Source organism: Rhinolophus sinicus, chromosome 7 (genome assembly GCF_057876585.1).
Source record: "Rhinolophus sinicus isolate RSI-liver-muscle chromosome 7, RSI-T2T, whole genome shotgun sequence".
In the NCBI taxonomy this organism is placed as follows: Eukaryota; Metazoa; Chordata; class Mammalia; order Chiroptera; family Rhinolophidae; genus Rhinolophus; species Rhinolophus sinicus.
In genome coordinates, this window is record NC_142507.1 from 5,663,673 (window position 1) to 5,689,503 (window position 25,831).

Genomic DNA, 25,831 nt, shown 5'->3' on the forward strand with positions numbered 1-25,831 from the left:
AGCTTGCGTCCACCTGTCCCAGCAAGGCAGCAGGAGGGGCCACGTTCGAGCTCACCCACCTGTGCTAGCGGGGCAGGTAGAGCGTGCAAAAAAGGGTGTCTGCCAGAGCCTGCGTCTCTGAAGAGAGTTTCAGCTGTCATCTGCTCCTCTAGCAGATGCTTTAAGATTAACAAATGAATCTCCTGCTTATATAGCCTAGCTGCTTTTTAAACTTCTGCTTTTGTGCTTTGTCCCAGGGCATGTGAGACCACACATGAACCCTTTAAAAGTAAAATCTTAGTTCCCTATAGCCCTTTAGACCCCATTGGTTTTCAAAGTCACATGTTTTAGGGGCTCGTCTCTCCAGTGCACATGCCAAGGGTTGGGGTACTTGATGTGGGGCTCAAACCGCTTACTCCTCTGGGAAAAGTGCTGGACTGGTGAGATTCCGCCCTATTTTGTGTCACCATGCTGAGGGTGTTTGTTTGTTTGCGATAGCATGTCTCTGCTTCTCCTATCCATTTTGATGTGCTCCTTTTGTCATAGAGGAGCAGCTCATCTAGTTTTCGGATCTTTTTCAGAGGGAAATTATCCGTATGTGTCTGGAGTGTTGGCGGGTCCATGGGAGGAGGTGTGTGGGGTCTTCCGATGCTGCCTCTTGGATTCCGCCCTCCACACCCTTGACTTTCTAGAAACCCTGTTTCTATTTTGCTTCCATTTATTTTACCAGAAAATAGTCTCAGTAGCACTTTGGTTTCTTGCGTTCCTAATATTATTAACAAAGTGACTGAATAATTAGCACCACTTTTCCCATGTCAGATTCACCTTGGGCGGTACTTAGAATAAACTCAGCATTTTGGGAAACTTTATAGACTTATACCGTACTTGGAGGCTTAGTTGGATCCTCACATTTTCAGTCGTATTTTATTTGGGGGAGAGTGCATTTTTTTTTTTTAAGAGGACCCTTTCTTTTCCTCAAAAGAAAAGGTTCCCTTTTCTTTGAGTAGTTTTTCTACTTGAGGGTTTGGTGCCTGAGGGTGAACCACCTAAGGACCCCATTGTTAACATCTGTATTATATCTGCTGGGTTGGGGACTCTTTTTATACTTAACAGGGATGTCATGCTTCTTTCATGTAGTTTCTTCCGTTTTCTTCTCCATTTTAAGATCATCCTCTGCGCCTTTCCTTCCCCTGCCAAGTCTCCCTTCACCACTCATGTGGCCTCGTAGTCTACACGTGGAGCTGAAGGAATAGGAAAAAGTAGAACTGCTTGTGGTAGGTATGTCCTTCAGGGAATTTCTCTTTCCAAGTAAATGCCTTCTTTTTTCCTTTGGAAAATATTCCTTCTTTCCCTCTTTAGATCTTAAGAAAATATCCATGAGGCCTGTCATTGAAACCTGCTTCTGGGACAGATTACAAACTATAAAAGCTCTCGGAAGCAAATGTGAGATATGAGGAATTGGGTAGAAAGGCACAAAGTAAGGGGCAGAAAAACTCCAAGGGTTTGGATGCTCAGTAAAACACCCCGGAGATTGCTTCTTTGTAGCATGTCTGTTGATCTGAAAAGTCAAAGGGAGCTCTCACCTAATAACACATTTTGCAGAGACATCACTGGTTTGGGCTAAGAGAAAGTTTCATGGGAATGGGCCCCACCACAATTTCTCCTGATTTTAGTCGTGGATGGAATGCAGGAGAAGGCCAGACAAAGAAAAGGCAGCACTCTCCGCATAGTAAGGAGACGTGATATCTGTTGTCAACAAACTTCTCTGCAAGCTACCAATAATGCTTTTATTTGAGGATATTTTAAAAGCAATGTCCCTTTTCCAGTGTTTTACACTTCTGCTGTCTTTGGTAACTTTTAAAAGTGAAAAAGACAACTGAAGTTAAACAGAATAGAAAAACTATGTACATATTTTCAAAAACAAAATGAAACAAACCTTCAGCATCAAAAACCAATTGTTCAAGTGTCTTTTTGATTCTGGCCCAAATTGAGATACACAGAAATGTGTGGCATGGTATACTTAAGAGCATAGGCTTTGGAAATTGAAAGACTTGGGTTTAATTTCTGGTTTCGCTGTCACACATGTTATGCTCTGCGTCTCATTTTTTTTTTTCCTTTGAGAAATGGGAATAATTGTAATATGGAACTTGTGAAAACGATAGAAAATGATATACAGTACCTGCAGCACAGTACCTGCTCTGGCTAAAAGAGCAAAATTTCTTTAATATTTTTGAGGGCTGTTATTATCTGGGAATTATGGTGATATTGGGTTATTAAAATCAGAAATTAAATTCAGAATTACTGGGTGGTATTCCTCTGTTATACGCAAAAATGCTTTTCTAAGTAGAGGCAAGCAAGCACTTCTTAGAACATTTTAATTTTCTCTGGAAGAACAGGAAAAATTTACCACAAAAAGAAGAGTAGGGGCAGCATCTTTTTTTGCTTTGCTTTTTAAATTTTTTTATTTTGTCATTAACAATTTCTTACAGTCAAGATTTGGTTAAGGAGCATGATTGAAGAAAACATGAAAGGCAGGATGAATGAAACCATAAAATATGAGAAATATCGCCATGTAGTACAATAATTATTTATTTTGATATTTTGGGCACCGAACGTAATCATTATATTTTTTATGACAAGGAGCAGCTGATTTAAAAGTAATTATAAATGTGAATATGTGTCATTAGTAATTGGTTTGTGTGAAATACGAAACGTGTTCAATTGTGAAGAAATTTCATTCTTAGCTACAAGGTTAGAATTGGCTCAAAGACTATTACCGAACTGGGAAAATCATTCCCAGGGGAAAATAAGAAGCCCCAATAAGGGTTAAAGTAATTTAAACATTTATGATTAAAAAAAAAACTACTAAATGAGACAAATTGTTTACACATCAGAGTAGCTAGCTATATTGGAGTCATGCATATGATCTACAAGTTAAGTGCATTTCTCAGAATAACACAAAATGAATCCATTTGAATGACAAAGCAAAATAAACAACTGAGATTATATGAATTTTAAATACCCCAAGGAAAGGCACTATATATGTAGCAATTTGTAACTGAAAATGGCATAATATTCCTGAAAATAAAACTATATAGACATAAAAAAGGACACTGTTATGTTTAGTGTGTGACTATATTATGCAAATAACTTGCATGGCATTTTCTATTTGTTTAAAAGTTTATGAGGTAGAATATAAAGTGACTGACTACAGATGGAGATGCAATCTCTTCTACACTTATTCTGCTTTTAAAAAATCTAATATGTGCTAGGCATCGTACAGAATTGGGGTTCCTGAAAATCAGATTCTTTTCTTGCTACCCCTTTCAAAGGTCAAAGCAAGACCAAGGGAGATTTTATACTTCATGTAGGAAGGAGTATGGCTTTGAAAAGGAGCAAAATCTACTATTCCAGAATATGCCTCTTTCATATATTGGTTATTTTAAGTTGGTTATTTTTAAGCAACAGCAGACACAGGTGGAGCTCTGAAAACTGAGTGGAAGTTACCCTTTAATTAGAAACATTTACATTTGTAGGGGAAATATCCATTTGTAAGACGGTTTCCCTCTGTGTCAGGAAGAGAAGAATGACTCTAAATCTCTAGAAACTCCTATGAATGCAGAAGGCGATGACTAAAATCTTTACAATTTACCCTTGTTTACTGCTCTTTTCTGGTAACTGGATTCCTACCCCCCTTCCCCCGACATCTTTTGTCTGTAGTTGGAGATACTATTTAAGGTGGTTGGTGGCTTGGACCATTTTGGGGAGTTACTCCATTTTCCCAGGTGTCTCTCATGTATGTAAGAGGTATACATGTTGTTAAACGTATGTTTGGTTTTCTCCTGTTAATCTGTCCTTTTATTTAGCGTGTCTAAGCCTAGGACCTAGAAGGGTAAAGAGAAAATTACTTTTCTTCTCCCACAGCTCAAAGTCCCAGGAAAGAATAACAGTGAACATGGCTGGACTGGTATATGGACCTCTTTTATCCAGAGAATTTTGATATAAAGGACCTAGAAAAAGGCTAGCCAAAAGGTTAACTCTGCCTGCTTATACCTCAAAGGCCAGGACTTAATTCTGAAAATTGCTATTTTCACGTTTAGGGACTGTCAGCCTGTTCCTAGATAGGAGGGAAGCACAATGAAAGAAGAGTATGTGTTTATGTATATTTGTGTGTGTGTGTGTGTGTGTACTCACTTATGTGTGTATATGTGTGTATACGGGTATGGGAAAAGGGAGGAGGAGAGAGAGAGGTGATGAAGGGTGGGGGAGTGTGAGAGTGAGAGAGAGAGAGAGAGAGAGAGAGCATGCAAGTAAGATGGATATTTACCTATTTGCCCACAAAGAAATGTATTACAGGCCTCCTTACTTCTCTACTTTTCTACGAGTTAAGAATTGCAAACGACAGACATATTAAGACTTTAGCTATGTTGTTTAACTATATGTTCTTGCCTTGATCAAACGGCACTTCTTCCTTTTCAGAGTGAGGCAAGAAAGAAATCGGAGAGAAGACTGAGCTCCTTCAAGAGGTCAGCAGGTAAATTTCTCATTTCTATTTGCAAATGAGAAAGCCAACAGAGTTTTATAATTTGTTTATCTCTCTACTGTAGCAAATTTCCACACAAGTTTTTAGTCATAGGTTCTTGTTATGATTTGAATATTTGTCTCCCTCACCCCAGATTCATACATTCAGAAATGTAATGCCCAGTGTATTTGGAGGTGGAGTCTTTGGGAGGTAATTAGGTCACCAGAATGGAATGCTCTTGAATGGAATCAGTGTCCTGATAAGAAGAGGCCAGAGAGCTCATTAGATCTCTTTTTTTCCATGTGGCGACACAGAGAGAAGTTGGCGGTCTGCATCCGAGAAGAGAACTCATCAGGGATGGTACCTGCTGGCCCAGTGATTTTGGATTTCCAGCCTCCAGAACTGTGAGTAATAAGTTTCTGTTTATAAGCTACCCAGTCTATGATACTTGGCTATATTGGCCCAAACTAAGACAGGTATTATTTAAGAATTCCTTTGTATCTAAAGATTTTTTTAAAACATTTTTTTCTTAGTTATGGAAATGGAATATATTGATGAAGATAGAAATTCTTGGTGGTTGTATTCAACAAGTATTTATTGCCTGTCTACAATGTGTGAGGTATTCTTTTAGGTCTAGGGTGGTGTTGGGAGATAATTCTTCATGGGTTTCTTGCGTTTCTGCATGTCTTGCAAGCAGAGGTACTGACAGATTTTGTTTCCAACTGTCTTGTCCCAAAAGTTTGTATAGCAAACAGCCTTGGAAGTGCCTGCCTTCAGGACAAAGGGAAGGTTTCCTGTATAATCAAAGTAACGATTCCCTCCAGAGTAAAGGGCAGATTTGCTCACAGCCCATTGTAAGAGATTTAAGTTCTTAAGGTTGGGGTTCCTCATGTTGGAGTGTTTGTGCTGCAAATTTTCCCTGTGCACAGCATCTACTGGGGCCACACTGTATTGTTCCTGTGGAATTTGAGTGGCAAGAGGGATTGTTGAGAACACGAGTTCATGCTTCTTGCTGTGCAGTGAGTAATAACAGTCCAGTGTCTCTGAACCAGGAGTCTTGTGTCTTTTGCTAACCTCCTTGAAACCTCGGCAGGCTAACTTGTTCAAGAGCAAATCGGGTAAAATATCAGATCTTTCACAGTGCTTGATAGATGAAAGAGTAAACAAGACAGGGCTCTCTTCCTATCGCTATAGCAAAAGCCGAAGGCAAGTCCAATAAACAAAGGAAAAAAGAAGGATGTTATTTTATGGAGAAAAAAGAGGAAGTTGGGAGAGGTTGTTTTGAATGAAAGTTCATTGGAGGAAAGCGAGAGTGTGTTCTGGGAGATGATGGTCTCTCCTTGGCTAAGTAGTTGGGGTCGTTGATTTCTTGTAGGAGATGCAATGTATATGTTTTCCTGGAATTGGTGATTCTTTCCTGTGGACTATTCTTCTGTTAGGGTCTGTACCGGACAACTCTTAAAACTGCTCCTTCAATCACACTTCCTCAAAGTGGGAGCCTGGGTGCTGAGGGAGCTAGCTACTTGTCCTCCCTGCGTAGGTAGCTTGCACCTCCTCATGCAGCAGGTCCTAATCTCCATATTCTTAATGTAATACACGACCCCGAGACCCCCCTTCCCCCGAGACCCTCACCCACAACCCCGCACCTCAACACACAGCCAGACCAGCTGCTGCATGGAGCTCTACGTAATCGACCACCTGGATCAATCTCAACCTAATATAGTTTACTTCGCTGCCAGTCTGCAAAATTATTCGGGCAAACCAATCAATCCTCAAGATGCGAACTCCAGGGCACACTACCCGCTCCTTCCTATGGAGCCAGCCTCCGGCAGCCCCTGCTGGTTCACCCTAGTCCCAAGTGCAAGCCTGGTGTGGCCATGCGAGGTGCGTGGTGGTTCCCCTCCTGGGCTGTGAGAATGTGTGACTCATAACTGCTGTCTGTCTCATCTGCCCTGTGTTGAAGGCCGGGTGGTCAGCCATTTCATAACACCGAGGATGGGGATTCATCCCTCACCAGTCAGAACAATCACCATCTAGGTCTGTTTTTTCTGCCGCAACCTTCACTCTCCCCCACGTCGCCTGTTTACAACACTTCAACCAGTGTGTTGCAGCATAATATCTTGAAAGTCCTCTGTTATCGTCCATCCAATGACTTCTCATCTCCTGTAGAGTGAAACCCAAGTCCAAACAGAGTGTGCAAAGCCCTAATGCTCTAGCCCTGCTATCATTCATGGACCCCTCGCCTACTTTTCTCATTTATTTAGTCTGATGCAGACACACCGGCCTTCCTGATGCTCCCACAGAGTGGCATGCTGAAGGGGGGATGGTGTCATGGCAGCAGTCCACTGGCTCAACAGAAACCGTAGCAATTGTTTGGGACTTGGGTCACCGGGTATTTTATCATCAATATTGTTTACACTCGTCAGTGCATGCGATACATTTTACTGTTGTGTTATTGTCTTGAAATTTTCCACAGACAATGCATTCCTTATTGTCTGCAGGCAGGGTGAAGTACTCCCACTGACCACGTTTTCCCTTACTGTGCCTCTGTTTCCACTGTAGGGCGTTTGCACTGACTACTCCTTTATCCAAAAGGTTTTTCCCTGTAAGTCTCATGTGACTCGTATCCTCACTTCTTGCAGGCCTTTACTCAGATGTCATTTTCTCCTTAAGGCTTCTGTGAGGGCTGCGTTTAAAATTGCAATCTTACCCCCCCATTCTCTCTATGATTGACTTGAAATAGAAAGGCTTTCAAATTCAGAATAAAATGTTTTGTAAATATTTATTTGTTTGCTCTCTTAAGACTCAGTTCTGTTTTATACTATAGCCTGATTTTATATCCACTTCTGAGAAATCCTAAAAAACAATAGTGTTCATAAATCATTTCCATTAAATACAAATGGCTATCAGTTTAATCACATACACCATTATCTCAATTTAACTCTATACATCATTGTGCTACAAGTTCAGACCTTTAACTTTAGAAATAAACCTGAAAGGTGAATATCTGAGGAATAATGTATGTTTCGCTTCTCCTCTGAGATTTTTGATGCCACTATCCATATGAAAATACCCAGAATGTATTAGTAATTATGATGATCATTGATTTGGTTGTCATAGTCTTGGACATGTTTTATACATTCTAAGTATAATAATAATTCCATGAGGTTGGTATTATTATGTCCCGCTTATAGATGTGAAAAATGAGACCAGAGTTGTTAAGGCATTTGGCCAAGGTCACCCAGCTGGTAATTGGCTGTTGGGGTTTTAAGTTTACTGCCATCACAAGCCCTTACACTTAGTCAGAGCGCTGTGCATTCCCTCTGTGGAAGCAAGTGCGCCACGGGACCAAACGGTATGTGGCAATTAATTATAGTATGATATTATTATGGAATAAATGAGAACATATCTATATTGAGTTTAGGTGGGGAAAAAACACCTGCAAAATCTTTTGTTCATAGAATCAGGAGTAGCAGTGCAGGGGTCTGTAAACCACAGTCTATTGATGTGATGACCTACAAGCATTAGCCATTTGACAGGTAGAAATACAGCTTGTGATCCAATGTTAATGTAATGAATTTAAATGCTATTACACATCACTTTGGGAACTGCAACCCGAAGGTGCCGTCATTTGCATGAAACGGATAAATAAGGGTTTCAGCTCACATGTTGTCACAGGCATAAATTCAGTTTACTTTTTCTAACAGGCAGAACTTGGCGATGAACAGTAAAGATGACTTGTATGACCGTGTTAATCTTTCCACCTCATATTTCAATTTTTATGGGAACTTTATTACGAAATGATATATCTCCCAGCTCTCCTTTTGTAGCTCAGCTGCCCATTCCTCGCCTAAGCTACGTTCTGTCATTATGTAGAGCAGTTTTATGCCTCATCTACTGCACAGCCCGTGATCGCTGTCTTCCTAATAAATTCTTCATCACTTTCAATATAATCATCTGCATTGCAGCTTCATTAATATCCTTTCCTTCAAAGATTCAGGAAGGCAGCCTCCTGCTGAGTAAAAGGCTTTAAAAAAATTAATTAGGCCACAGGAAACTGCTTCTGGGCTTTAGTCAATGTCATGAAATAATGCAGTTACTAATATAATACTGGTGGCTTTTGGATAAGAGATTAATTAGGAGCATCCTGATATGGAGGAAGAAGTGGAGTCTTCAGGAGATGATTTTCACTGCAACACTACAATGCAAAAACTCAATACTCAATCAAGTTTCAACCTAACTTTGTTACCTGGATGTGCGCAGGTTTCTGAGAGTCCTAAACGTCCACTAGAGAGCAGTCCTAACGAATATCTGCTCACATTCCTGCCACAACCTCTCAGGTAAAATGAACTCACATCCGGGGCTCCATCTACTGTAGTAATTTAAGGTAATGCTCTCAAGAGATTTGCCCTTTCTCTCAGATACGCAGCTTTGCTCTGGTGTGCTTGGGGCAGAATTCCCTTATCGTCTACATTGTGTTTGGGTGGACAGTCAAAACTCTCATTTCTTCGGCTTTCAGGCAGTTTCTGTATGTGGTTTGGAGAGGCTGCTAAGGCTGCCGTCATCTAGGAGGTGGCTATTCTGAAATCATGGTGGGAGGGTGGAAGTATCTTCAGTTACACATTAGAAAATACACGGAGAAAAAGAAAATTTGAGGAAACCAAACAAACAAACAAGCAAACAAACAAACAAACAAACAATCCTCGGCAATGTGTAGGCCATGGCAAAGCAGATGTGGTAATATTTGGGGGTGAACCCAAACTCACTAAAGGATAAAGGAACTTTCTCATTAAAAAAACTCAATGCATTTTATAGACACATATTGAATTTCAATGTCTGTGTAAACGGTGACATAGTGAGGCAAATTATGTGTAGATTTTGTAAGGCTTAAGTAAGATTTAAATAAGAATTTCATAAGAATTGTAGGCAACGAGGCTTATTCAGAATTTTAGAATGTGAAATGTGAGAACAACAGTCATGGTGATAAGTAAGTTGTGACATAATTATTCAACAAAATACAGCAATGAGAATGAACAAACACTGTCTCTACACAAAAATATGAATGAAGATGATGACAAATGTAATGATGACCAAAAAAAGTAAGAAATAAAAAGAGATACGGTGTTATAACTACATCTGTATAAAGTTCAAAAACAGGTAGAGCTGAGCAACTGCGCCAACAGCAGATCCGGGGAACCACTTATCTGATTTCAGCCCCTAGAGTTTTGTCTTTTGTAAAATATCATATTCACAGAATTACAGAGCGTGTAGATTTTCGTACCTTGCTTCTCTCATTTATCATAGTGTTGTTGAGGTTCATCCATATTGTGGCATGTATCAGTGGTTTACTTCTGTTTACCACTCAGTTATCTCGTTGCTAAGTCTCTCACTGTATGAATGTACCATGGTTTCTTTATCTGTTTACCTGTGGCTGGATGTTTGGCTTCTCTCTAGTTTTTGCTATTGCAAATAAATCTGCTATAAACATCTGTGTAGACGTTTTTGTGTGGGCCAGTGTTTTCAGTTCTGTTGGGTAAATACCCGGGATTGATTGCTGGGTCCTATGGAACGTGTATGTTTAACTGTAGCAGAATCTGCCAGATTGTTTTCCAAAGTGCTGAAACATTTTGCATTTGCACCAGTTATGTATATCAGTTCCAGTTGCACTCTGTCTTTGCAAGCTCTTCATGTCATCTGATTTTTTGCGTGTTTGTTTTTTAAGCCATTCCAGAAGCTATCTAGTGGTAGCCCATTAAAATTTCAGTTAACATTGTCTTAATGAGTAAAATCATCTTAAGCATCTGTTCATGTACTTATTTGCCATTCATTTTTCTTCTTTGGTGAAATATCTGTTGAAATACTTTCCTTGTTTTAAAAATTGTATTGTTTACTTACTTATTGTTGAGTGGTAAATGTATATATTTTGAATAAAAGTTACACAACGGATACCTGTTTTATAAATATTTTCCCAGTCCGTAGCTTATCTTTTCTTTTTATTAAGATTAGAAGTTTTGAATTTTATTAAGACCAACGTATCAATATTTTTCTTTCATCATTTGTTATTATGTCTATAATCTATTTCAAGTTAATTTTTATATAGTGAAAGGTAAAGGTAAGGCTTCACAGTTACCATATTTATTTTACTGTTTCATATGGGTGTGCCATTGCCCCAGCACTATTTGTTGGAAAGACTAGCCTTGTTCTATTGAATTATCTTCACATCTGTGTCAACATCAATTGATTATGTATGTGTGGCTCTATTTGGGAACTCTCTGCTATTCCATTGATCGATATATATAATCTACCTCTACCGCAATTTCTTGATTATTGTAACTTCATGGCAGGTTTTGAGATCAACTGACGTGTGTCCTCAATCTCTGTTCTTTTTCAAAATGATTTTGCATATTTTAAGTCTTTTTTTTTTTTTTTTTTTTTGGCTTTTCCAAGTATATTTTAACATCACCTTGTCAATTTGTCCCAAAAAGTTATCTGGGGTTTTTTTGTTTGTTTTTTGACATTTCTTTGAATTCATTGATACTCTTGGGAAGAATTGCCATGTAAACAGTGAGGCTTCCAGGCCCTGAACTCAGTGTATCGCTCCATCTATTGAAGTCTATTGCCATCATCAACATTTTGCAGCTTTTGACATAAAGTTTTGCATATGTTTTGTTAGATTTCTCTCTATTTCAAGTATTTTCTGTTATTATAAGCGGTATTTTTAAATTACAAATTGTTCAGAGGTAGGCTATAGATATACAGTTGATTTTTTGTGTGTGTATTGAGCTTGTATACTGTTACCTTTCTAAACCATTTAATAAATCTGGTAGCTGTTTTTATAGATTCTTTGGGATTTTTTTTTTTTAATGTAGATGATGATATCATCTTTGAATAAAGACAGGTCTATTTCTTCCTTTTCAATCCCTATGGCTATTATTATTTTTTTCCTTTTCTTCTTTATTTACTATCTAAGACTTGTACTAAAATGTTGAATGGGTGTGGTAACATCTTCCTGACCTCAGGGGGAGGCATTCACTAGTGTATAATAAGTAAATAGTAATGATTACAGCTGCTTTAATGCTTCAGCTACAGAGTAGAGTAGTTGCAAGGGGGACCCCACAAGCCTAAAATATTTACCATGTGGCCTGTTACAGAAAAAGTATGCTGAATTAAGTTGTTGAACTTAGGGACTCAGAGTTGCTCACAGTATTTACGTGTCTTTTTAATATCTGTGAGATCAATAGTGATACCTCACTTTCATTCCTGATATTGGTAATTGTTATCTTATCTTCTTATCTTCTCTATCTGTCTATATAGTTCTATCTCTGTCTCTATCTCTCTTTGTCAGTTGGTCTAGGGGTTTATCAATTAAAAAAAATGAAAGATTCAGCATTTCATTGTATTGATTCTTTTTATTGTTATTATATTGTCAAGTTTATTGATTTGTACTCGTATCTTTACTTTTCATTCTTCTGGCAGCTTTAATTTGCTTTTCTTTACTTCCACATATTTGAGGATTTTTCAATTATCTTTCTCTGATTGAGTTCTTGTTTAATTATTTCGTAATCAGAAAATCTGCCTCCTTTGAGTTCAATTGTTATAAATCTGTTTCCTGGCCTAGAATATGATCTATCTTGGTCAATGTTCCATGTGAAAAGGTGTGTTATGTTATTCTTGAGTAGTTGTCTTATAAATGCCAGTTGGGTCAATTTGATCAATAGCAGTGCTCAGATCTTTTACACTCTTACTGATTTTCGGTGTACATTGTATATCAATTGCTAAGAGTGGTGAGAATTCAGTATACACTGTATATCAATTGCTTAGAGTGGTGGATTTGCCCATTTCTCCTTTTAGAGCTATTAGTTTTTGTTTTATATGTTTTAGAGCTCTTCTGTTGGGTGCATACACAGGATTGTTATGTGTGTTTGATGGAGTAGTCCCTTTATCATGTGGTAATGTCCATCTTTATACCTGGCAACAGTCCTGGTTTTAAAGTATATTTTGCGTCATATAAATATAGCCAGGTAGCCACTTTAGCTATATCTTTTAGTGTACCTATTTTTCCTTTTACAGTCATTGTACATATATCTTTATATTTACATTGCATTTCTTGTAATTGGCAAAGATTTGGGTCTTGACGTGGCAATCTGATTTTCAATTGGGATATGTCGACCTTCACATTTTATAAAATTATTCAGATTCTGTTTAAATCTATCCTCTTGTTAATTATTTTCTATATCTTCCCTCTGTTCTTTGTTACTTCTCCTCTTCTTTCCCTTCCTCATTTTTAATTACTTAAGCACTTTAGAAAGTATTCTATTTTATCTCCACTACTGGTTCGTCTAGTCTTTGAAATGTCTTTAATTTTATTTTACTTGACTTGTGTTTCCCGTTCAGTAATTTTTCCTTATGCTTTATAAAATCTGCTATTTAACCTGTGAAGATTTTAATTTCATTAATTCTGTTTGTTAAGTCCTAGAAGTTATAAGTTGATTCTTTTTCACATTTGCCTGATCTTTATTTGATTGTATTTGTTAAACACATTTTCCTATTATGCCAGGTACTTCTCAGGCACTTGGGGTATTTTAATGAAAAATAAAAACAAACAAAAACAAGATCTTTGTCCATATGTAGCATAGTAAGAAAAGGCAGGAAGTAAAGAATAGCTATCATAGGTAGGTCCATTGGCGACAAGGAGGGTTACATAAAGAAAATGCACAGTGAGCGTGAACGTGCTGTAGGATATTTGCAGTGCTGTGGTTGGAAGTCACTTACCGTTTTTAGAAGGGTGGTCAAGGAAGGGCATCATTAACAAGCTGATGCTTGAGCAAGATTCTAAAGTTGCAAGGAAGTGAATGAAGGATGTGGGTATCTGGGAGAAGACAGTTCCAAGCAGAAATATTAACCAATGAGTAATTAGCAAAATTACTTAAGTGGGTCAACGAAAGCATGGAGGCCAGTCTGGCCGCAGGGAGAAAAGGGATGGGGGCGTAACAGTGCTGAGATCATACAGGGCCTGGTAGGCTACTCTGAGGACTTCAGATGGCATCTGATGGAAGCCATCACAATGTTTCAGCAGAAGAATCAGCAGATCTGACACACATATTAAAATGATGGCTCAGGTGTCCGTGTTCAAAATAGATTATAGGAGGCCAAGGGTGGAAACATACCTTATTCTTTGTTTCTGTGTTTATTTGTTTTACTTTGGGTGCATTTTAGACACACACGGATTCTTTATCCAACAAAAAGATACCTGAAGTTATCGTGGCTGCAGTCAGGTTGACTGTTACGTTGCTGAGCCTTGCTTAGAGTGCTTTATTTTTGTTGTCGTTTTGTAATTTTGGATTATAAACTCATTGCAGGGAGTGGGGATTAATCGGTGGGCATATTGGGAGTTGGTCTTTGTTATTAATTAACTTGGAAAATGAGAAAGCAGTTACTATTGGCAAAAAAGCCCAGGGATTCTCACTTCTGTGTGGAGTAAGACACACTTGTACCAGGTCTTTGGATGTATTCTGAATTGCAATTCTTTATTGTTCCCAAATAAATCCATTTTATGGAAGAAATGTCTGGCTACCTGTATGTTACAGGTCAACATCAAGAAGTTATTTTACATGTTAAAGAGAGATAAAAAATATAATAAACACATTTAAACATCAAAATTAAAGTGGAAAATAAAACCCCAAATGCTTGGCATACGTATAAAGGAAGACAAAACATGAAGATTAGAGATATGTTTTTGTTCATAAAATCCAAAGAAATAAAATATTTATATATATTCATCAAAATAAAATAGGATTAGAGTACATATATAACAACATATATGGAGTTACATCTTAAGTATAAAACTTTGAAAAAAATACATAACATAATTATGTATTTTTATATATTGGCAACATTGATTGCCTATATGTAAAAGGCAACGCTGCTATAAGATAAAGTTATATATGTTAAAATAATGTTATCTATGTACCTACGAATTCCTTTTAAATTTATAAAGTAAGTATGCTGGAGTTAGACTTCCTGAGTTTAAATCCCTGCTCTATCATATTTCTATCTGTGTGAACTTTAAAATATACCTAATTACTCTGGGCTCAGTCTTCTCATAGGAAAATTAATAATTATAATATCAACCTTGTGATTTGTTTAGAAGAATGGGTGAGAGAATATATAGAAAGGAAACAGCCTGATTTGTGGCACATGGTAAATGTTAGCTATTGGTTTTGTTATTAATTAACTCAGAAAATGAGAAAGCAGTTAACATTGGCAGAAAGGCCCCTGGATTCACACTTCTATGTGGAGTCAGGCACACTTGTACCAGGTCTGAAACTGGAGCAGATAACCAGCTGGTTTCTGCTCTAATCTCCCACTTGAACGGGTACTGCTGGCAGATCCCCGAGGTTTAGCAGTAGAGACAGGGGTCCAATGGGAAGCATCAATGCTATGATACGATTTTATCTTCAAATTCTGAGAGGACTAAAAGGATTGAGAATGTTATAAAATCCGTTGTTTCCTGTATTCCCAGCACTGTGTTGATCTTGTTTACTTCTCTGGAACAAAGCCAGTGGGATAAGGGGCATTTGCAGTTCTTCCCTGTGTTGAAACACTTGTTTACTCAAAGGAGAACTTCAGATATGCTTTGGCAAAGTATTCAAAAGGCACACACACTGCAGTGACCTCTAGTTGAACTAATGCTACTCCTTGGTCACTCAGCTGCAGTTGTTGCTTCCTCCATCCATCACCTTGCCGAAGCATTTCTGTGGTCATGCAAATGTGATGATACACCTTTTATGTGCCTGCAATTTTAGTGTCCCTTTCTTCCCAGTTAGTTATGCAAGTGAAAATTGCATCTTTGTTCTCTTTCCAAGTCTTAATATATTCATCAATTCTCCTATTACAATCTACTAGCTTGTAGATTTCTGTCATTATTTTAAGATAGCCTTTGAACTGTGGTGGAGTTATAGTTTGCTTCAAAATCAATTATTTACCCAGCTTACATTTCCACAGGATAGCAATTTGACCAATGAACAATGTTGTCAAGAAATTAAAAAAAAATAAATAAAGCAAAATAACAAGTCTAACACTTTACAATTTTCTTTCTGGTACTCCACGCTGGTCTGTGTGTTTAAATGCAGTTTGCCACCCACTGTGGAAATCTTTTCTCAGTGTAATTGTTAATGGAATTACAGTTACCAAGAAATAAAATGGAAGAACAGCTCACAAGAAATCAAAGTAAAACTTTATTGAGAAATACAGCCTCGTTATGACTAGAAATCAAGAGTCCGACACTAACAAAACCCTAAAATACATAAAGATACAAAAACTGACATTGGCTACTCTTGGATTATACTACTAATTGTACATGAACTGCTTAAATTTAAGTTGGAGTCTATAATGTATCTGTTTACAAATATTTGAAAATATTATTCGGATTAGAATTTGTTACAGTGTAACTGTTAATAGAGTCTACTGAAAAATGCAAGTTTGATGCTTTTTATACACTGTGAGTTTCTCATTAAAAACATCGTCCCCTTACTTGCCCCCCCACCACCCCTTTTCTCCTTCTGGCTGTCTCCCTGGATAGTCCTTATTCTTCCCAAAGAAATGTATTAACAAGATTGGCTAATTTATTGTCAAGATTGGCTGGTCTTGTGGTTTTCATTTCCATTTCCTCAATTCCCATTCCTTTAAATAACTTTTATCTGGTTCCTTTTCCTATCAGTCCAGCAAAATAGCTCTTGCTGAGGTCACCAGTGACCTCCACGTCTCTAATTCCGTGGGCCATTTTTGCAGGTTTTACCTCATGTAACCTCTTAGCAGCGTCACCATTATTGACCACTCCCTTCTGGAGAGACCATTTGGCTTCCATGACACCACACTCTCCAGATTTTCCTCCTCCTCTCTGACCATTCCTTCTGTGTCTCTTCTCATCTCCTGTACAGATGCACCTTCTAAGAAATGCATGGAATTTCATTGGTAGATGACACTACGTTGGTCTCCACACACATCTGTTTTCTGAGCTCCAGACTCATGTGTTCCATCATGGCTCCTTGAAATCTTCCACAGATATATCAAAGGCACTGCAAATTCATGACATCCCAAATCCATTCATGATCTTTTTTTCTTACTTCCAAGTGGACTCTTTTCTACTGACCCTGATCTCGTTGGATGGCCTGCACTCCATTGAGTTGCACATGTTCAGAAACAAGAATTCATCCATAACCCCTCCCTCTCCCTCACATCCTTTCTTAATGTATTGGCAAGTTCTTTTGTTTTACTTTGTAACAAACTCTCAAATCTGATAACTTGTCCCCATCACCGCCAGTATCTCACTAATCCAAGTTACCCTCATTCTTAAGTGATGGAAGTGTCTGTAGAAGTGTCTCCATTAAATGTCTCCAATTCTATATTCACACTGAACCTAAAATAAATTTTTTAAATATAAATTTTATCACAGCAGCCCCTTATGTACCAACTGGCAGTCCTTCAATGGCTCCTCGATAATCTTGGTACAAAGCTAAAACTTACACAGCATAGCCAAGGGATACCTCCATCCTCTGACTGCCAGCGATCCTTCTAGCTTTACCTTCTGTTTGTTCCTCCAAGAACTCTCTCACTTCATACTTATTATTAAAACGAGACACCACTCAATACCACAAACAAACAAAAAGCATACTTTATTCCTCGCCAAGCAAGGGAGAGTTGCAATTTTTAAAGCACAATGTCCCTTAACACAGAAAAAGCTGATCTGATATCGGGTTTTGGGAAGCAAGGAATTCTGGAAGTGGAGAATTTTCAGAAACACAAACGTTTAGGGATTGGGTGACTGTTGACTGTGGAAGGGTGGTTTCCGAATGTGGCTTCTGCTGATTGACTTTCAGAATTGTAAGCGCTGGAGTGAGGCTGTTGCTGGTTGGCTTTCAGAAAGGTGACGCTGTTGCTGATTGGTTGGCCTTCAGAGGCAATGTTACTAAAGCAGAGGAATGGTCAAAGTTGGATTGGGACAGATTTCAAGTAAGTTCTGGTTGCTAACGTTTCATATCTTGGTACAATGTCCAGAAAGCAGCCTGTCTTTTCTGGAATTTGGAGAATAGAAAGTTTTTATTTTCATCACTGTGTTGTGCTCTGCCCCATATCCATTGCACACGCTAATGTTTCTCCATGGACTATTCTTCCTACTTAGTCCTCATTTCTCATCATCTACAAGTTTCCTGAGAAATCAGAAAGATGTTACACATGGTCATAAAGGCTGCTTATCCTGCAGCTTTCTCCCCACCCCTCCAACCCCCGCTGTTTCTCCCTTAAACCGAAAAATGAAGACAGGGAAGAAGCAGAACCAGATGAGTTCTGCTTCCGTCGCTTTGTCCTATACTGTGTCGCATGACTTATTCTCTTGCTGAAAGGAGAGCTGGTGATTCGAATTGTTGGCTTTTATATTCTCTGTGAGGGAGGTAGAAAAGGGAGAGAGAGGGTGGGAATAGAAGCTGATACAGTGGCTGCCATGAGATAAAGCTAATAATAGAGCAACACAGGTGTTTCCACAGGAAGGTGAAAGGCAATAAACCTTATTCTTACAGCTGCAATTTTATGTCTTGTTGGGCAGGTGGCTTCTGATGTGTGTGTGGGTGTGAAAGTGGTTGGTGGCATTTATTTTGACATGAAGTGATCTCAGGCAGCATTAATTTTTATCCTATGTACTGTAGATGAATCTGAGCAATACTTTCTATGCTGAGATTAAACGAACAAACACACAATAACAAAGACTTAATCAAGAATCTCAAACACTGAAAAATAACTTGTTTTTCTACATAACTGCGAATCTTGGAAACAAGATGTGAGAGTTGACAATTGTTGAGACTTTACAATGTATTGGCCACAACTCTAAAAGCTTTATAAGTGTTAAATTTTTTAAATTCTCAAAACCAGCCTGTGAGGTATGTACTTTTGTTAATCTCTTGTAAAGATGAATAGGGTCAGATACAGAGGTTAGGTTATCTGCCAAAATCACATAGCTAGTAAATGTGAAGCCAGAATTTGAACCCAGTTGTGTGGCAGACAGAGATACCCGTATTTGTAGGAATGGAGGAAAAAAAATGTGTAATATGTATAAGTAGCAAATGACCAAAGGCAGTTTCACAGACTCTCCCACAAGCCAGCGTGGCCCATAAGTTTCAGAAATGGTGCTGTGTGGTTGTAAATGCCACAGGAATCACGGAGAGAAGCCAGTCTTAGAGTGCAACATAGGAGGAATTTTGCAAATAAGAACTTGGGCAACACAGCACTGATTGGCAGATGGATAGCTGATGCAAACAGAGACACGTTAGGGGATACCTTACAGATGTAGTTCTTTCTCTGTCTCTGTCTCTGTCTCTATCTCTATCTCTGTTTCCAACTCTGTCTTCTCTGTCATTTCTCTCTCTCTCTATCTCTAGCTCTATCATCTCTAACTCTATCATCCGTATCTCTAGTTTTATCTCTCTCTGTCATCTTTATCTCTCTATCATCTTCACCATCTCTATCTCTATCTCTGTCTACCTTTACCTCTATTCCAACAACCTGATAGTCTGTCCCTCCAGAATTTTGATGTAACAGATAATAACCAAAATAGTGGGAGGAGGGAATGCTGACATAACTCAGATCAAGTTTTTAATGCTTAATATTTAATACTTAAATGTTTTGTAATAACTAAATTGAACATGTTTTAATATTTATCATGAAATTCATTGAAATTAGTTAACATACAAAAATTAGTCATTCAGTGGTCCTAGCCAATTTTCGAGTTCTCAAGAACCACATATGGTTAACGGCCTCTGTATTGGACAACACAAATATAGGGTGTTTCCGTCATTGTAGAGTGACTCCTGGTCACACACTAGCATTTGTCACATTATCTTCTTAGCTTATCTCTGACCTTTTGTTCATAATTTTTTCTCACAGTGTAATAATTTTCTCAATTCCCACTCCTGCCAAATTTGGTCTGTTTTTGTTTTCAAATATGATATAGTTTTTTTGTTTTTCCTTATCAGGTGGAAAGATTGTTTATTTATTTATTTTTTAATTTTTAATTTTTTAATTTTTATTTTTTTTAAATAAAGTTTATTGGGGTGACAATTGTTAGTCAAGTTACATAGATTTCAGGTGTACAATTCTGTATTACATCATCCATATATCACATTGTGTGTTCACCACCCAGAGTCAGTTCTCTTTCCATCACCATATATTGGATCCCCTTTACCCTCAACTAGCACCCCCGTCTCCCCTTACCCTCTAAGGGTAGCCACTATTATTATGCTAAGCGAAATAAGTCCGAAAAAGTAGAGAACCATATGATGTCACTGATATGTGGTATATAAAAGAGAAAACAACAAACGAACAAGACAAGCAAATGAAGAAACGAAAACTCATAGACACAATAGTTTAGTGAAAAATTTATTTTAATAATAGGGCTCAACTTGGTGCGCCTTCCTCTTCACAAAGACAAAAAAAAAAAAAAAAAACCTGGCTAGAAATGAATAAGCTGAAACTAAGGAGATCATGCAATTTGTATAGGTTTCAATAATAGAAGATGGTATGCAAGCAGGACTGTTTATGCTCATTTCTATTTGTTTCCATCGGAAGAAATCTTGCTTTGAATATGTTGTGTAGCAAAACCATTTTAATAATTAATAATCAGTGCTAAACATAAAATAACACAAAATAATTTCACTTCTATAGTATCCTAAAAAATAGTTAACTGAATCTTGGTTGCAAACTCGCTTTACTTTCACTCTGCAATTCTAAGTGGATCTAGGAAAGAAGGTATTGTTACCAGTGCTGGGGTCCTTGGGTTTCCCAAGATAGAAATCCAGAGGAAAGCCCAGAAACATTTCCAGAAAAGTAGTATTAAGCTTATGCTCCAGCACAAGGAAGGCTGCACACAGGAAAAGGGAAGGCCTTCCAACTGATTGGAGGCCTGGCTGTTCCTGGCTGCTTTTATAAGCTGTGGGAAAAGGCAGGTTTTTTTAAAAAAGGCAGGCTTCCTTTCCCAGCTACGTTGCCTGGTAACCATGTTCCCGCCTGCGCAGTGGGGCAGAGGGTGGACTGCTTGCTCCTTATCGCCACCCCAAGAAGGTGGTATAAGTGGTCCAACCTTGATCGACTGCGCATGTGGAACAGTTGTTTCTACTCTGTGTAAAAGTAATGGTTAGAAGGGAGATAATTATCAGTGAATCCTGCCTTTTTGGGTAGGGGACGATGGGGTGGGGGCTTTCTTGTGGTCAGGTTACGGGGCATCTGGCATTCCTTCTGGCCCCTAAGGTCTCAAGTCCTATCCTGTCCCAGTACAATTATGTATACGCAGTGTCATTTGGCTTATAGGTCTGAGAGAATTGGTAATTAATCCTTGGTGGTAATTACTAGCTCTTGATAATACGTCCTCTTAAGTCACTAGTTCTTGGCATATTATTTGGCACAGAGTTCACATTCAGTAAATTTTGCTGAATGTATTCATATTGGTGCAGTTGATAACATTTGGAAAAATTTTCCAATAAGTATTAAATATATCCTAGATATTGATGTTTCTCTACTAAAGCTTTTGGCAATGTCACCACTGGAATTAAAAACAAAAACTAAAACAATAAAAACCCCAACTCATTAGAGGTTGACAGAATCATTCAAAAGTGTTATTTGGCTTAAGTTACATATAAAAGCACAGTTTTCCCTAAATTATAATTATTGTTTATTGACAAAGTATTTTACGTGTCATCTGTTTTTGCAAAAACAGGAAGTTTTTAATTGATCCATGAGAAGAGATATACTGACACAGTTTCTTTGTTTCAGTAATTTTAAATAAGTATTACAAATATTTGTGAAAATCATACTCAATTTTACTAAAATGAACATATAATTTCAAAATTAGTTTTGGCCGTTTAAGTGCATTTCAAAAGTGCATTTCAAAACTTTTTTTTTTTAAACTAAAATTTATTGAGGTGCCAGTGGTTAGTAAAATTACACAGGTTTCAGGTGTACAATTCTGTAATACATCATCTATACACGTTGTGTGCTCACCACCCAGAGTCAGTTCTCCTTCCCTCACCATGTGTTTGACCCCATTTACTCTTTCCTACCATCCCCTTCCCCCCTTACCCTCTGGTAACCACTAAAAAGCAACAAAGGAACAAGACAAATAAAAAAACAAAAACTCATAGGTTTTGTTTTTAACAACAACTTTGTTCAAGATTGCGTTCTGTATGTTCTCCATTTAAGAATTTTATTGCTGTTTCGTTTTTGGACTGTTGTGACCGTTTTATAAACAGCTCTTAATTTTATCTCAGCTCCATCTGAAAATAGACAAAAAGATAAACCTCTTATGAACCAAAAGGAAGCTTCGCTAATCTTTTATTCTCATTCTCTCCTACCCATCCACTTTCCTCACTGCTCACTTTAGATTTAACTCAGTAATAAATGAGCAGTAACATTTTTTTAGAACCCTTCAATGAGGAATTTTCTATTGATAAGAGTTTCTGATATTAAACTGGTTTTAAGATCAATTTTTGGCAAAAAAAAAAAAAAGTAGATTTATAAACAAAAGATGAGAGTTCTAGATCGGCTTTGACCTTTGTTACCTGTAGGGTCATGTAGTTTCACAAAATGATCAAAATAACCCTGCATGCCTTTCCCACAGCATTTATATGTAAATGACTTGCAAAGTCTATATTCAGATTTTATTCGATAATATTTCCCAAACTTAAAGAGGATTACATTGTACTTATAACAGCAAATTCCTTATGTGATTTTTAAAATTCTCAAAGGAAAGAAAATCTATCTGGATAAAAGAACATTTCTAATGACTCACATTCCTTAGTCCAGATAAATCTAGGTTTAAGAATGTAAGTTTATTGTTCTTTAAATAAGCCGGTCATAAGGATACCTAAGGAACCTGAATGAATCAGATCTCTTCAATTCACAGTCAGGTACTAAAACGGAAGCTGATCTACTTCCTGTTCTCTTTGAGAGGCTTACATTTTTGTAAGGACCGTTCTCTAGGGTGATTGTCTTAATTATTTTTACTTGACTAACAGTATCTAATAAAGCACTTCTGATTGTGACTATGCTCAGTAGGAGAGAAAATAATAGGGTATCTTCACATCTTCTGCCTGGAAATCATGTCCTTGGTTACTTTGTTTCTTCCTCTTTTATTGTGGTGCGAAGAGTAGAAAGGAAAGCTTCTCCTCTGCAGGGGGGGCCTCACTGAGAAGGTAACCTGGTTTTACCCTGCCTTTTAGGAAGCTTTGCAGTCGGGAAAAGCACATTTCTCAGTTAAATACACACACACACACACACACACACACACGCACACACACATATATTTGGATTCCCTTTGATCCCCAGACTTTGTCTGAAAGAGTTGAGGAAGGACAAAGAATCAATCAGCTAGATGGAGGCAGCCTCATAGGGCTGACAGGTGGCTGAGATGGCACCCTTCTGGTTGTATGAAGCTTGAGACAGTTTCCTTCACACAGTCAGAAGGGAAAGAGGCCTGTCTTATTCTAAACAACACCAACAATATCATCTGCCTTGATCTACAGCATCTAATGAAATGTGAAGCTCATTAGCAAAAAAAAAAAAAAAAAAATCCCACAGAATAGTAAATTCTGATATTTTTTTCCCTTTTCATCCATATCTAGCTTTTGATTGTTAGAAAATTGAAAGGAGGCCATCTGTCTTTGAACCAGAGTGAGGGGAAGAGGAGGGGAGAGAATATTCTGAGAACTTATCCTACTCTGTTCTATTAGAAAGGGTCAGTGTGCCAGGGGAAATTGTCCGTTTCCAAACTGGAAAGGTTTAGTGTCCCAAACAATTCATTTCTGGTAGGGAAATTGCAAAGGAGGCATCGAGAAAGTTCTTTTGCTAAGATTTCAGAAGAAACGCGTGTGAATTTTTTTGAGCTAAAAATGTAAGTTTCCCCAAGATATATGATTCCAAGAGTTTCTCTTTGTTATCTTTCAATACCCCTGTAGAGTGCATTTTCTTATACTGAATCCACGTAATAACCAGGGATTCAATACTGTCGCATCCTGAGCAATGAGAGTTGTGGGGAACGAGGAGGGCGGCGCAGGGTTAAGAAAAGACAGCAGCCATGAATAGAGTTTAAAGGCGGAGGCCAAGGGACGGGCAGCCTCGAGGTCTGGTCTGTGGCATCTGGTCGGGCCTGCACAATAACTTTTATTAGTTGGGTGGGGAAGCAAAGGAGATAAAGCTTGTCAAGCTCAAGGTCTGTGAATCCCATACATCATAATAGAAAACCGATTTGAGTCAGTCACCCTTGCCTGCAGACAGATGGACCCTAAGTTTCAACTTCCCCAAGGGAAAAACCTATGAATAGATGGAGAGCACCTCATTGAATCACTTCCCTTGCAGGTTTTGACAAGGAATGTAGGGACGGAAGCTGAGGCTTTCCTTAGCCTGAGGAAGGTGGGGGCTGTGCCCACCTCCATGAACCCCGTCGGTTCTCCTGTTGGTCCCCACGGGACTGCGTCTGGCTTGAGTTATTCCTTCATGAGGAATCTTACTCATCATTGACTGTCCAGTCATCTTTCTGGGACCAAACAGGGAGGCATAAGGTACAAACACAAAGATTTAGCAAAGTCCCTGAAAGGATCCATCTTACAGACTTTCCTTTCTTTGGGGGCAGGTAGAAGGAAGCAAAACAGTTAAACTTCTGTGTGGCAACACGATACATCTGTCTGAATTCGGGATTCTAGCATTTTCATTCTGTTCTTGAAATAGTTTTTTTTTAGAACTTTTTCAGTGTATTTTTCTGCTATTTGCTGCACAGCTTTCAATGCCCATCAAGTGTTTCTCTAGCTTTATTGGCTAGAAGGAGAAAAGAGTAATGCTCTTCAGCAGAGTAAAAAATAAAATTTTTTTAGAAAATGTTGGAATTTAAAAACAATTAAATGTATTTTAGAAAGTTAATTGATATAATTGGGAAAAGATGGGGAAAAAAAGAAAGCAGCCAAAAAAATGTGTACATTCTACAAACAATACCATAGTGGTTACCAGAGGGAAAAGGGGGATGGAGGAAAGATAGAAAGGTAAAGGAGTTCAAATATGTGATGATGGAAGGAGATTTGACTTTGGATGGTGGACACATGATGAAATATACAGATGATGTATTATGGAATTGTACACTTGAAACCGATATAATTTTATTAACCAGTATCACCCCGGTAAATTAAAAAAAGTGTCCATTTTCCCATGGAAAGGTATGCAACAGTATAACAATACTTGAGTATATTTGTCTATACTAAAAAAATATAGTGACATTAGAGGAAAATGAAAAATACATGTGGTATATATTTATATTTGAAGAAAAATATGTGCAACTATTTTTGGGGTCAGTTCAATTGAAGAAATTGTTTACCGCATTTAGTCAATCATTTTCTCAATGAGTTCAAATTTCCTTTGAAAGCAAGGTGTTGAGTTATTTCATGGCTAGTTCTGAGATACCTGTTATTTTGTCTAGGGGTTACAACATGTCAGGGATCTGCCATCACTGAAGTGTGACTCTTATTTTGAATGCATGTGGCACTTGGCTATTCTCATCTGGTCATTCATGGAGTTGAGATCTTTAATTGAGCTTTACAATAATTCTTCACTTCTGCTCTTTTATTTTAGAGGCCAAATAGATTTAGTTTGTTCTATGACATCAATTTCTATCCACTTTTAAATTATTTTGCCCATTTTCACAGCCTCCTTCCATTTCAAGAGTGCACCTACTTTTAATAATAGTTTCAGTTCCTATTACCATGGGTTTCCAGATTTTTCTTAATGTAGATTTAAACTGTTTTTGGTAAGCCCGGCAATGGTGTTTTATTTTCCTCTGTTTTCTATGACCTTCTAACTCTTGAGCTTTGATGAATGGAATGGTTACTGTAAATTTTTCAGAAATCAGCTCTGTTCTAAATTGAGAGGCATGCTCTTAAATCAATAATGTGTGTGGCAAACCTTGACTATACCTAAATTTCAGTGGATTGTTGTAATTATATCATGGAAAGAATGGAGTTTGAAGCTTACAACACATCCTAAAATGCTCCATAAACATTGATAATGGGAGAAAGTTTAGTGCAGTGGATAACCGTTGGACTGGTATTTGAATCCCAGCTCCGACTCTAACTACTTATTGGATAAGGCATTTAACCTCTGTGTCACTGAGGTTGTTCAACTATTCTAAAGTGATGATGATAAAAATCTCAAGAGATAATTACCTAACTTAATTCAATGTACTCAACATACTCAGCATTCAATTTGACGTGAATATTTGGGTTTGCGTGACACCTGTTCAATGGTTTT

General features: G+C 37.9%; 1 long non-coding RNA gene across 1 annotated transcript in view; it reads left to right on the plus strand.

Annotated features, from left to right (window-relative positions):
- The first annotated feature begins 4,454 nt into the window (after positions 1 to 4,454).
- The window catches only part of LOC109444085 (uncharacterized), a 181,305-nt gene continuing 159,928 nt past the window's right edge, over positions 4,455 to 25,831 (plus strand). Inside the window, exons 1-2 of the long non-coding RNA XR_016021678.1 lie at positions 4,455 to 4,513; positions 4,816 to 4,905. This is a non-coding gene — a long non-coding RNA (uncharacterized LOC109444085). The remainder of the gene's footprint in view (positions 4,514 to 4,815; positions 4,906 to 25,831) is intronic.